The following is an 11,277-nucleotide window of genomic DNA, read 5'->3' as shown; positions in this document are numbered from 1 at the left end:
CTCACATGTTAGATTATCCCAATAATCTTGCCCATTATCTTCACTGGTGATCTCTTGGTTAGACTCCTGGTCTTCTCGATCTTCAAGTAGGTGACTTTGGTATTCTATTGAAATTCCTATTTTTCTACCGATCCAATAATCAAGAAATAATAGGAACGAAGAATAAATGATGAACACCAGAATATACGTGGAAAACCCTAAACGGGGAAAAAACCACGGGAAGGAAATCATGCACTATACCTCATTGTACGGTTACAAACAAACCTATACTTACAACCTAGAATCGCTCTCGGTTGACCAAGGTTGATTGCCGAATCACTCGTTCACCGCACCCAGTGCTTGACCGCCGCTGCCTTGAATCGCTCAGGCCTTCCAATAACCTACGGAATCCACCGTCGGAATCCACCAGAAATCCACCGGAAGAACACTTTGATTAGGAATCACAAAGTATGGAGAGGGCTCTCGGAATTAATCCCGAAGTTTGATGATCAAACAATCATATCTTTTTCCAAGAGACAAACTAAAAATCTCCCTTAGACATTTCTCAGTTTTGGAGCAAGAGAGGGATTGCACTAATTTTTGAAACTTGGTATAAAAAATGAATGGAACTTCTTGAATATGCTCGGTGGACCTGATTTTTTGGATGGGGTCTTCACAAATTAATTTGTAAATACTCTCGAGGAAATAATCATTATCCCCAAGATTACTTGCAATTGCCTCAGCTCTGTGATGTCTGATTTGCGCTCTAAATATCTTGGAACACGGCCGGGGACATTCATCTTGAATAAGTTCAATTGTTGGATGGACCCTACTGAATGGCCAATTTGCTGAGAGATACATGATGTGCTATGCTAGTATCACATTCCCTTATTTGTCCATTTTGTTTACTTCGAATCAAGACTTGGCATCTTAGTGCACCGTATTTTGCAAAGAGATTGTTGACGCATACAGCTAATTTTCGGGTAACTCGGTCAGTTTGTTTCGGAGAAGTGAAGATTATCTGCCTAAGGAACCCATAATCTAGTAGGGTCATTGGACTGCTTGGATAATCTTCCCCTTATATAAAAGAACAAGGTCTTGAAAATACTGCATGTCAATACAGGCTTTGGGGACGCTAAAGATTAACGGACATGGGCAATCCATTCTTTCTAATGGGATTTCTTGGCATAGTGAATTAGTTTTAGGGCAACTGACTCTATCTTGGTCTTTATAATAGTGGGTTTCCCAAGTGATGGATAATCCTAGAGGTGGTTGACTGGCTATTTTAGTAAGAGTTTCAAATAGAAATTCTTGAAAATGATGACCATCCTGTCTAGCTAGATGTTGAATATGGTTTACTATTTCTGATGGTAGTGAATCAGGAATAATGGATGAGGATTTTGGTAAAGCTAGGGTTTTGGAGGCCTTCTTTTGAAAGGTTTCAAGCACATTGGATGACTGTTTTTTCTCTACTTTTACCAGTGGGGTAAAAGAGGTCTTTTTTTTTACTCTTTTTGACTGGTGCTGTAATTTATAGACTTCTGCTCTGAGCTAGTCATTCTCATTTAGCTGATGGTGATACCTGTAATTTAAATCTATGAAATTGTGAGCCATTGTTTCATAATGCTCACAAGAAGGGAAGTTAGTATATGAACTATTGCTGGTGCTGGCTAGGGATGGGTTTAAGGAAACTCTACCCAAAGAACTAGGAAAAATAACTCCACTAGTCTGTTTATTCTTATTTTGCTGATTAAAATAAATACTCAAACTATTTAGGCTGTCTAGAAATCTGTGATTATCTCCACACGTGTTCCAGAGGTTATCTAGGAGACATTGCTGGGTTTCATCAATGCTGTCTAAGTAACTTAGCTTCCTAAACTTTATATTTGCTTCATCAAGAATCACTGGCAGGATGATTTTCCCAAATGGGATGACTTTCTTTTGATTTTGAGACATTTGTAAAACAATCAAATAAATCATTAGTAGGATAAATAGAACAATTTTTTAATTGAGTTAATTCACATTGTTCTGGTGTGGATAAAAGTTCAAAATTTATTTGTTGACCAAAAGAAGTAGTGATAATTTTATCACTAGTAGCTGTGAACGGATAAAACAAGTAAATAAAGGGTATTCCTAGGATTACTTTGTCAGTTAAGTTTTGGACTAAAACAAATGAGGTTCTGAAACAAACTTTATTTTGACAAACACTAAATTCAGGTAATTTATATCTAATTTGCATTTTACTACCATTTGCAAAACTCAATCATTCAGTTATTTTTTGATAATATTGACTTGATATTATTCCTTCTTGGATACAATTTAATCTGCTCATGTATCGATAAGAGCAGCAACTTCAATTTTATAATTTCCTATTATTAATTTGACACTAGCATGTCATTTTTGTATATTATCCGATTTATTATGTTTAATCTGTTACCTTCTGGATCACTATTTGGGTGATCAACATCTTTTTCGTGACCAGAATATTGTTCTTAATTACTGGTTTCATTATCTTCTAAGGATTCATCTGAAGATGGGCTATCCATTTTAAATTTAACAAATCTTTTGCTTGGTTTTGGAAGTTGGTCTTTAATTTGTGTAATTTCGTTTTTAATAAGATCTATCTCTTGCTGTAGATATTGTAAAGTAATTTCTTTCTGAATTTTACTAAATCGTTCTATAGTAGCATTAAGACTTACCATTGGTTTATTATATTGGGGTTTTTTACCTTGTTGTACTAGGAGTTGTTTAAGTTTTTTTAACATATTGTTGTTTTAACTCAGAGCCCTTTATCCTACTGATTAGATCAATTAATAATTCTTCTTATGGTAATTCTTTGGTAAGTACATTTATTTTTTTGCAGCAGTTATCAGTACATCCAATCTCAATTTGATCGTCACTTGAACTATCATTAAGAGAATGGTATTCTGAAGATTTAATAATTTCTTCGCCATCGTCTGAATTACTTAGATTTTCTATCCTAAAAATTTCTAAAATCTGTTGTTTATCAGTATCAGATATATTAAGTTGACTGATTTTTGCTTTAACTTTACATTCATTTTTATAATGTCCTTTCTTTCCACAGTTGTGACATGTAATATTACTTTTGTCATACTTTACATCATTGGTTGTATTTTTCTTTTTATTCTTTTGACTTTTAGGTTTTTCGTAATATTTATCTTTAGAGGATTGTGGTTTATTATTCCTAGAATACTTGTAATTTTTACTTTTATTCTCAACTTTCTTATTATGTTTATGTTTTCTTCGTGCTGGTGCTACCAGAGGTAGACCGTATTGTTCACAAAAGTTTCCTAACTCATATTTGGCTTTATTTTTGTCTTTTTAGGCTTGTTTACTAATTTTCATATCAATACACATTCTTAATCCTTCTTTCTGAATGGTACTAATAATGTCACCATATGTTAACTTATCATATTCAATTATTCATGTAGGTTGTCTGAGGACATCTCTAATTTTGTGGGCAAATAAATTTGGGAGTCCGTTAATAAATTTTTCTTTCCAAAATGACTTTGTACAATCATCTCTAAGCATTACTCTAGATATAAAAACATCTTTGTACCATCTAAAATCGCTTGGTGTTGGACAATGCAAATTACTTAGCTGATCATGTATTCTAGAAGTAATGGTACTAGGTTTTCCAATAAAATGTTTAATTATGGTATAAATAAGAGTATTAACTCCATCTGGTACTCCCATGCCGACATCATTATCAAAAATTGGGAGACCATTTTCATCGATTTGGACGGCATGTTTTATCTCTTCACGTGACTCATTGGTGAGGTATTTATCCAACCATGCTTTTAACATTCCAGTAAATCCAGAAGTTAATAAATCAACAATTTGTGATTGATTAATGTCAGTGTTACCCAAGTAACTATTGACAACCACTGATATGTGGTTTAACTTTTCTAATATTTGGTGTTCACTTAGACCATCAATATTCCACTCATATAACTTATTTGAGGAAAAAGAAAATTGATTAGTTAAATTATATTCTTCATACTATAGGTCAGAGGGGGTTGGCCTAGAGTACCAATTTTTGGTGAGACTAGTAGGATTTGTTGAGGGATTAATTAAATGATTTATTTCTTGGCCAGAAAATTGTCTTTGTAGTTGTGAAATTTCTTCATCAGAAGATGTGGGTGAATTTTGACTAAAAGTACTAGTATTATAATTTTTTGTAATTGTGGTAACTTGGGGTATGTCTGGTTCTGACTTAATAGCTAACTTTGTCAGTATTTCTTTAATTTTTTGAATATTTTGATTATGGTTTATACTAATTCGTGATCTTTTTTCAGGAAAGTGTATAAGGGGTTTTTCCATTTTACTAGATGAGGGGATGCTACTAGATGATCCTTCCTCAATTTTAGTTTCAATTTTATCCAATTGTTTACTTGTAGTCTTGAGACATTGATTAGTATCATTAATTTGTTCAACGATTTGTTTACACTGAGCTCTCTCATTTGGTAGTTTAAATAGAGATGCTATTATAGATGATCCTTTGTAATCAATAATTATTGAATCTAAAGGAGGATGACTAGAAGTTATGATAGTGTTATCCGACTTTTTCCATTTCATTTTCTTAATAGTGTTGACTTTTTTTTATAGTAATGCTCTAAGTAATCGAAAAAATAAACTTCAGCTCTTGTGTCTTCCATAAATTTTTCCCAATAAACTATTATTTTTTCTTGTTGACAAGGTATCTATTTATTAGCATATTCTTTTCTTTTTTGCTTATTTTCTTTTGACTTAAATTCTATGAATAATTTGTCAATATCAATATTAAAATCTTTATTTATAACACATAAAGATGGATCAACATGGGCTGGTGGTCCTTCTTCAAAATCAGTTTGAGTTGGAGACCCTTAGAAGGTGTCTTCATCTTCAAATTTTGACTATGTAGAATAACTAGGTTTACTAATTTGTGAACTTGATTCAACACCTTTTAGCTTAACTCTAGGATCAAGTAAATTTCTATCTTGCCTAGGTGTAGCGATTGAACTATTTGACCTGCTTAATTCTTTAATTCTACGAGGAGGATTTATTCTTTGTTGATCAAAACTTATCCTAACCGTACCATCTAGGTATTTTTGAATATAGTCTAGATCAATAGTACTCCCTCCGTCCCTAAATAAGTGTCCGGCGCGCAAAACTAGGCTTTACAAAACATGCATATTTTCTATTAAAAAATTTAATTTTTTTTCACAATCTAATAGAACTCATTGCTATCTATTGATTTGTGAAAAAAAATTAATTTTTTTAACGAAACAAATGCATCTTTTTGAAGGCCTAGTTTTGCGCGCCGGACACTTATTTAGGGACGGAGGGAGTATCATTTTGCATTTTTTGTGAGTAACTTTCATTTTCACTTAGCCAATTGGCTGGTAGCTGGATATCACTCCAGGAGATGGTTTTGGATACTTGTATTTAGCATTAGTGCTACTTTGTATGAGTACAGTTTTATCCTTCGGACTTTTGACTAAGGCATGAATATTCAAATTAGTTTTCATACATTTATAATAAATACGATAAATTAAGGCAATTGATTGACTTCCTTCGAGCATTTGAGTAATTGCTCCGACAGTTTGAATATTTAAAGTTAAGGCTTTCAAAATATTCTTGTCTTTTAGACTAAGAGGTAAATTAGGGTAACAGTTAAAATAAACTGGACCATTATGTAAGCTTGACTCCATTAATCCTAACAGACTATCACTATAGACTGTGAATCTACTATCTCTTAGGGATAATAAGACTGAAGAGTTTAGTTCTTTTTTTGTAAAGGGTTTAATGGCTACTTGAACTAATCCTACATGAATATAGCTATATCCTCTTTCGAGGTGTCGTTTGACCGATTCTTTACTAATAAGTGTGCATCTTTCTTCTTGTTTGGTAATAGCATAAACTTGTTCTACAGTTTTTGCTACTTGATCAGTTCTAAAAGTATCTTCTAAAAAACTTGTTTTGTAAATTTCTTTTACTGAGATTTTGGGTATATTCCAATTTTCTAACTCTGTATTTAAATCTTGGTACTCGTGTTCTTCTTGATTGACTATGTTTGGAAATTCAGATAACAAAACCATTGAGGAGCTGGCTGAAGAACTACACTTGAATAATCTATTCATTGTGCTTAATCCTAGAGATTCTTCTTTCAATATTTTAATCCTAGACAACCATGTTTAAGACCTATCCTATATACACGCATACCCTAGTTTTAATCCTATCCTTCTCAACTGCCTCACACTAGGACTTACACATACGGATAGATAACAACTTGGGTGGCCATTGACAGAATGCTCAAATGATGATAGCAGAATTAAAATACTAATTGAAAATTCAATAGGAATAAAAACAACTTACAGATTACTTAGTGTTTACTCTTTCAACTATATCCTACTTCCATATCAAAAAAAAAAACTATATCCTACTTGACTCTGATACCATTAGGGGCGCCCTTATAAAAAGATTTTTGTGTGTGTGTGTGTGTGTGTGTATGTGGATATATATATATATATATATATATAAACACCTAGAAAAATACCTCAAATCTCAATCTCATAGTTTCTGATCAAAAATTTTTGATCCATACCATTCAATGTGTGTCGAATGTGATTCAAGGGTACCTGCGAGAAATTAGCAAAAAAAATGACCGGAAAAGACTTGATTTGAGTAGTTTTTATTTAAACCATTCAATAAAAAACTATTCGAAACTGTTCAGATCAAGCCCTTCCCAGTCATTTTTTTTGCTGATTTCTCACGGGTGCCCTTAAAATCACGTTCTGATTACATTGAGCGGCTCGGATCATCAAAATTTGATCGGAAACTATGAGGTATTTTTTTTGGGTGTCCTCGAAACCGCCCCGTATATATGATTACCCCAAGCATAGGGCTAAAACATCAATTGAAGAATAATAATAAACTGGAAGTCCGGATATCGTACCCAAGGGAATATCATCACGGCTCGATTGGATTTGTAGGAGTAAGATTCGCGGCCTTGAGACGACCAACTTTAGGAGTAGTTTGAAAAAGAGAAAATATGCAATAAAAGTGTGTTTTGAAAACGATTTAAACTAAGCGGCTAGGTCTAGGGGATTTAATCACCCACAACTTGAATCACCAAGAGAGTTCTAGTATTCATCTAGCAAATGGAAGGGATGACAAACTCCAAGCATCGATGCGTGACAAGTAGGCTTGCTCTTGCCTACACATGATCAAAGAGGTTAACACCGCCAAGTTTTGATAGACAAACACGAACAACCTTGATTTCCCAACTAAACATGAAGATTTATTGAGAGAAAAGCATGATCAATCCAAGTCATGGAGTGCTAATCACCCCATGACCAAGCCTAATTAACTACTCACTCATGCAAGAAATTGAATCAACAAACCTAATTATTGAAAAGATGACGGAATTCAAAATAAACTAGAGATTTATATAAATCAAGAGTGCAGCTACAACTTTAATGAAGAGAGAGATAACAAACTACAACTAACTAATGAAGAAAATTGCAGAATTAACTAAGAACAATGAAGAACAAAGCAAGAGTAAGCAACAAGAAATGAAATCCTATTCTAGATCTGAACAAGTGTACTCCTTTGGATATTGTGATGTAATGGGGTATTTATACAAGCCCACATTCGCGCACGAAATATCTCGAAAAAAAATCCTAAAAATCCGCTGCGAAGACCCTTGGTATCGATACAAGGGTTTCTTGTATCGATATTGAACATCTTTGAGTAGAATCCACTTGGCTGCCAAAACAACTCGGTATCGATACAAGAAAACTTTGTATCAATACCCAATATTAATTGGGCCTCTGGATTCTACTTGCAAATGTGTATCAATGGGTCTTTGACTCTTCGTTCTTGGGCCCCGGTGGCTCCATTTCTTGATTATTTTGAGTCTTGGATGCCTCTGGCTCGCTTTAAGCTTTAAAATACTCTTATTAAGCGGTTTTCGTACAAAATGAAAATAACATACCCTATGTGCAATATCAAATAAAAAGCTAAATTAACTAAACCTAAAGCAATAAAACTAAAGATTTAAGCACCAAGAATATGCATTATTGGGTGCTTATTACGGCCATAGAACTCAAAACTAGTGATTCACACTAACCACTTGGGCTACTTTCAGAACACTTTGAACTTCAAATGAGCTTTATCCAATATTTTGTCCATTGGTCTCGACAAAAGTAACAAAATATTTATTGTCACCTCATGTTTGTATGACTTTTGTATCGCACACGTCAGTGTGGATTGAGTTTAATGGTTATGTGCTTCTTTCAACTAATTGAAAAGAAGTCTTTATCACTTGAACCCTTACAACAACAACCACTTACCTCTCCTACTGATTTTCCAAAATGAGAGAAATATGTTCGCTTAGGAAACACTATTGGCACACCAAGTTAACAGTTGTGATCAACACAGGTCGTTATCAAAGGCAAAGTGGATCAAGCCGACCACTGTTTGAGCACTTCAGGCCGATAGCACCCATGATTGAACAACAGAGCCAAGTATAGAAAATGAATCCACAAGGCAAAAGCCAAGTAAACCACTCCAGAGGCCGAATAAACCATTGATATGTGACAAGCTGCACATGACTGCCTATGGCCATAGCCAAATAGTTTACCAAATTTCCACACGACTGATGAAGGCCGTAGCATGTTTTATTTCTAGAAACAAAACTGATTGAGCAACCCACTATCAAGCAAATTACTTAATCCTCACTCCACAGAGATTTCACCATACCCTGTTCAGATCGCTAATCTGCATCTAATTTCTACTCCCTCCGTCCCTAAATGCACTACAACAAAATACACAATTTCCGACTAAACATTATTTAGTCAGAAAATATAAGCCATTCACCGACTAAATAATTTGTAGTCGGTAAAATATAAAACAATTGCCGACTAAATTATTTTGGTCGGCCAAAACATATATTTTGCCGACTAAAGGTCAATTTAGTCGTGAAATATCATTTTTTCGAATTTAATAAAATAAAAAATTAATTCCGACTAAACAAATTTAGTCGGTAATTTAAATTTTTGCCGACTAAAGGTCAATTTAGTTGTCAAATATCATTTTTTTCGAATTTAATAAAATAGAAAATTAATTACCGACTAAACAAATTTAGTCGGTAATTTACATTTTGGCCGACTAAAGCTCAATTTAGTCGTCCAATATCATTTTTTAATAAAAAAATAGAAAATTAATTCCGACTAAACAAATTTAGTCGGCAATTTACATTTTTTCCGACTAAAGCTCAATTTAGTCATGAAATATCATTTTTCGAATTTAATAAAATAGAAAATTAATTCCGACTAAACAAATTTAGTTGTGAAATATCATTTTTTCGAATTTAATAAAATAGAAAATGAATTCCGACGAAACGAATTTAGTCTGTAATTTTCTTTTTTGCCGACAAAAGTTCAATTTAGTCGTGAAATATCATTTTTTTTGAATTTAATAAAATGGAAAACTAAATTACATTTTCCGACCAAATATATTTAAGTAGGGTAATATCATTTAATCCGAATTAAGAAATCAAATACATTTCCCAACTAATAGATTTAGTCATGGAATATCAACTTTTCCCCCTTTTTAAAAATTTCAAAGAAATGAAATATTTGTTCCAACGACATTGATCACGATGCAACCTTGTCGATCACTACCGCTCTTTTTTTTTTTCCTTCTTAATCATAAGATTGTCGTAAAATTTTGGCTTGATCGGGCCAAGGAAGCCTTTTTATTGGCACATAAATTCTTAAATGTAAAGAATTTTGTTGTCCGATTAAGTGCCTATCCATATGCAGTTAACTTCATTCTTTGTATGAATGTTTAAATTCGTATTACGTCAAAGATAGATGATTTCGATTATGAAAAAATACCTCAGGCGGGGCTCAGTTAGTTCACTATAACAGTTAACCGTCTTCAAATGCATTAAATGTCTTTCAATAATGTGATTGTCAATACCAAATGATCTCCGATTTTAGTGACAATAAATAAAATACATTTGCCCGACAAATTACTTTAGTCGGTATATAATGACATTACACGACTAATAATAATTTTAGTTGGTAATATTCATTTTTCTATGAATTTAAAAAATAAAAATTAATTATTTTGCCTACTAAAAAGTTTGGTCAAGAAATATTATATTTTTGAATTTAATAAATTAGGAATTTAATTCCAACTAACCAAAGGATTAAATGGGATTTCTAGAGTCTTGATTAAAGATGAATTTAGCTTTAAGAGAGAAAAAAAGAATGGTACATTTTCCAGGCGATTCTGATGAGTAAATAATCTCTATCTTTCAGACAAAAGTTCGATGACATCAAGGTGGTGGGGAGAGAGAGTGTATTAGCCTATGAGGGTTTTTGATGGCAGCTTGAGGCTTATATACCGTTAAATAGCCGAGATTGTGGAGTGGAGCTCACTTTGCATTCTTGTAAAATAAAAAATATATTCTAAAACATCTTTTGGTAATTGTATTTTTTGTAATTTTTTATTTTGTTTTGTATCTTAATTTTTTATGGTTAATCGTTCGTCTCAACGAGAAGAATTTGTAAAATATCAAAATGTGTTGATGAAAATTTATATAAAACGACACCGTAGACAAAAAAAGAAAAAGAAAGAAGAAGACAACTATTTCGTATTTTTTCCGTCTTTAGTGAATTTTTTACTTCTGATCATAATTTATTTACTTTTTAAACATTTCTTGTCGAGGCGAATGATTAGTCAAAAAAATATACTGCAAATCTAGCAAATATTAAAAAATAAACAAAACACACAAAATAAAGGAAAAAAAAAGTTTAGTCTGGAAAAATAATTTTTGATGAATTTTAAAAATCAAAAAATAAAATATATCTTGCCGACTAATTAGTCTGCTCATTTTGTTTTCCTTTTTAATCATAAGATTCTAGTAAAATTTTGGCTCGATCGGGCCAAGGAAGCCCCTTTATTGGGACATAAATTCTTAAATGTAAAGAATTTTGTTGTCTGATTAAGTGTCTACCCATATGCAGTTAAACTTCATTCTTGGTACGAATGTTCAAATTCGTATTACGTCAAAGATAGATGATTTCGATCGTGAAAAAATATCTCAAGTGGGCCTCGGTTAGTTCACTATTACACTTAAACGTCTCCAAACGCATTAAATGTCTTTTGATAATGTGGTCGCCAAAACCAAATGATCTCCGATTTTAGTGACAATGCTATAACAAGTAAGACGTGAAATCCTAATGGTTCAGATCGATCATTACAAAAAATGACTCAACAGTT

Source organism: Rhododendron vialii, chromosome 4a (assembly GCF_030253575.1).
Source record: "Rhododendron vialii isolate Sample 1 chromosome 4a, ASM3025357v1".
Lineage (NCBI taxonomy): Eukaryota > Viridiplantae > Streptophyta > Magnoliopsida > Ericales > Ericaceae > Rhododendron > Rhododendron vialii.
Note: the sequence above shows the minus strand (reverse complement) of the source record.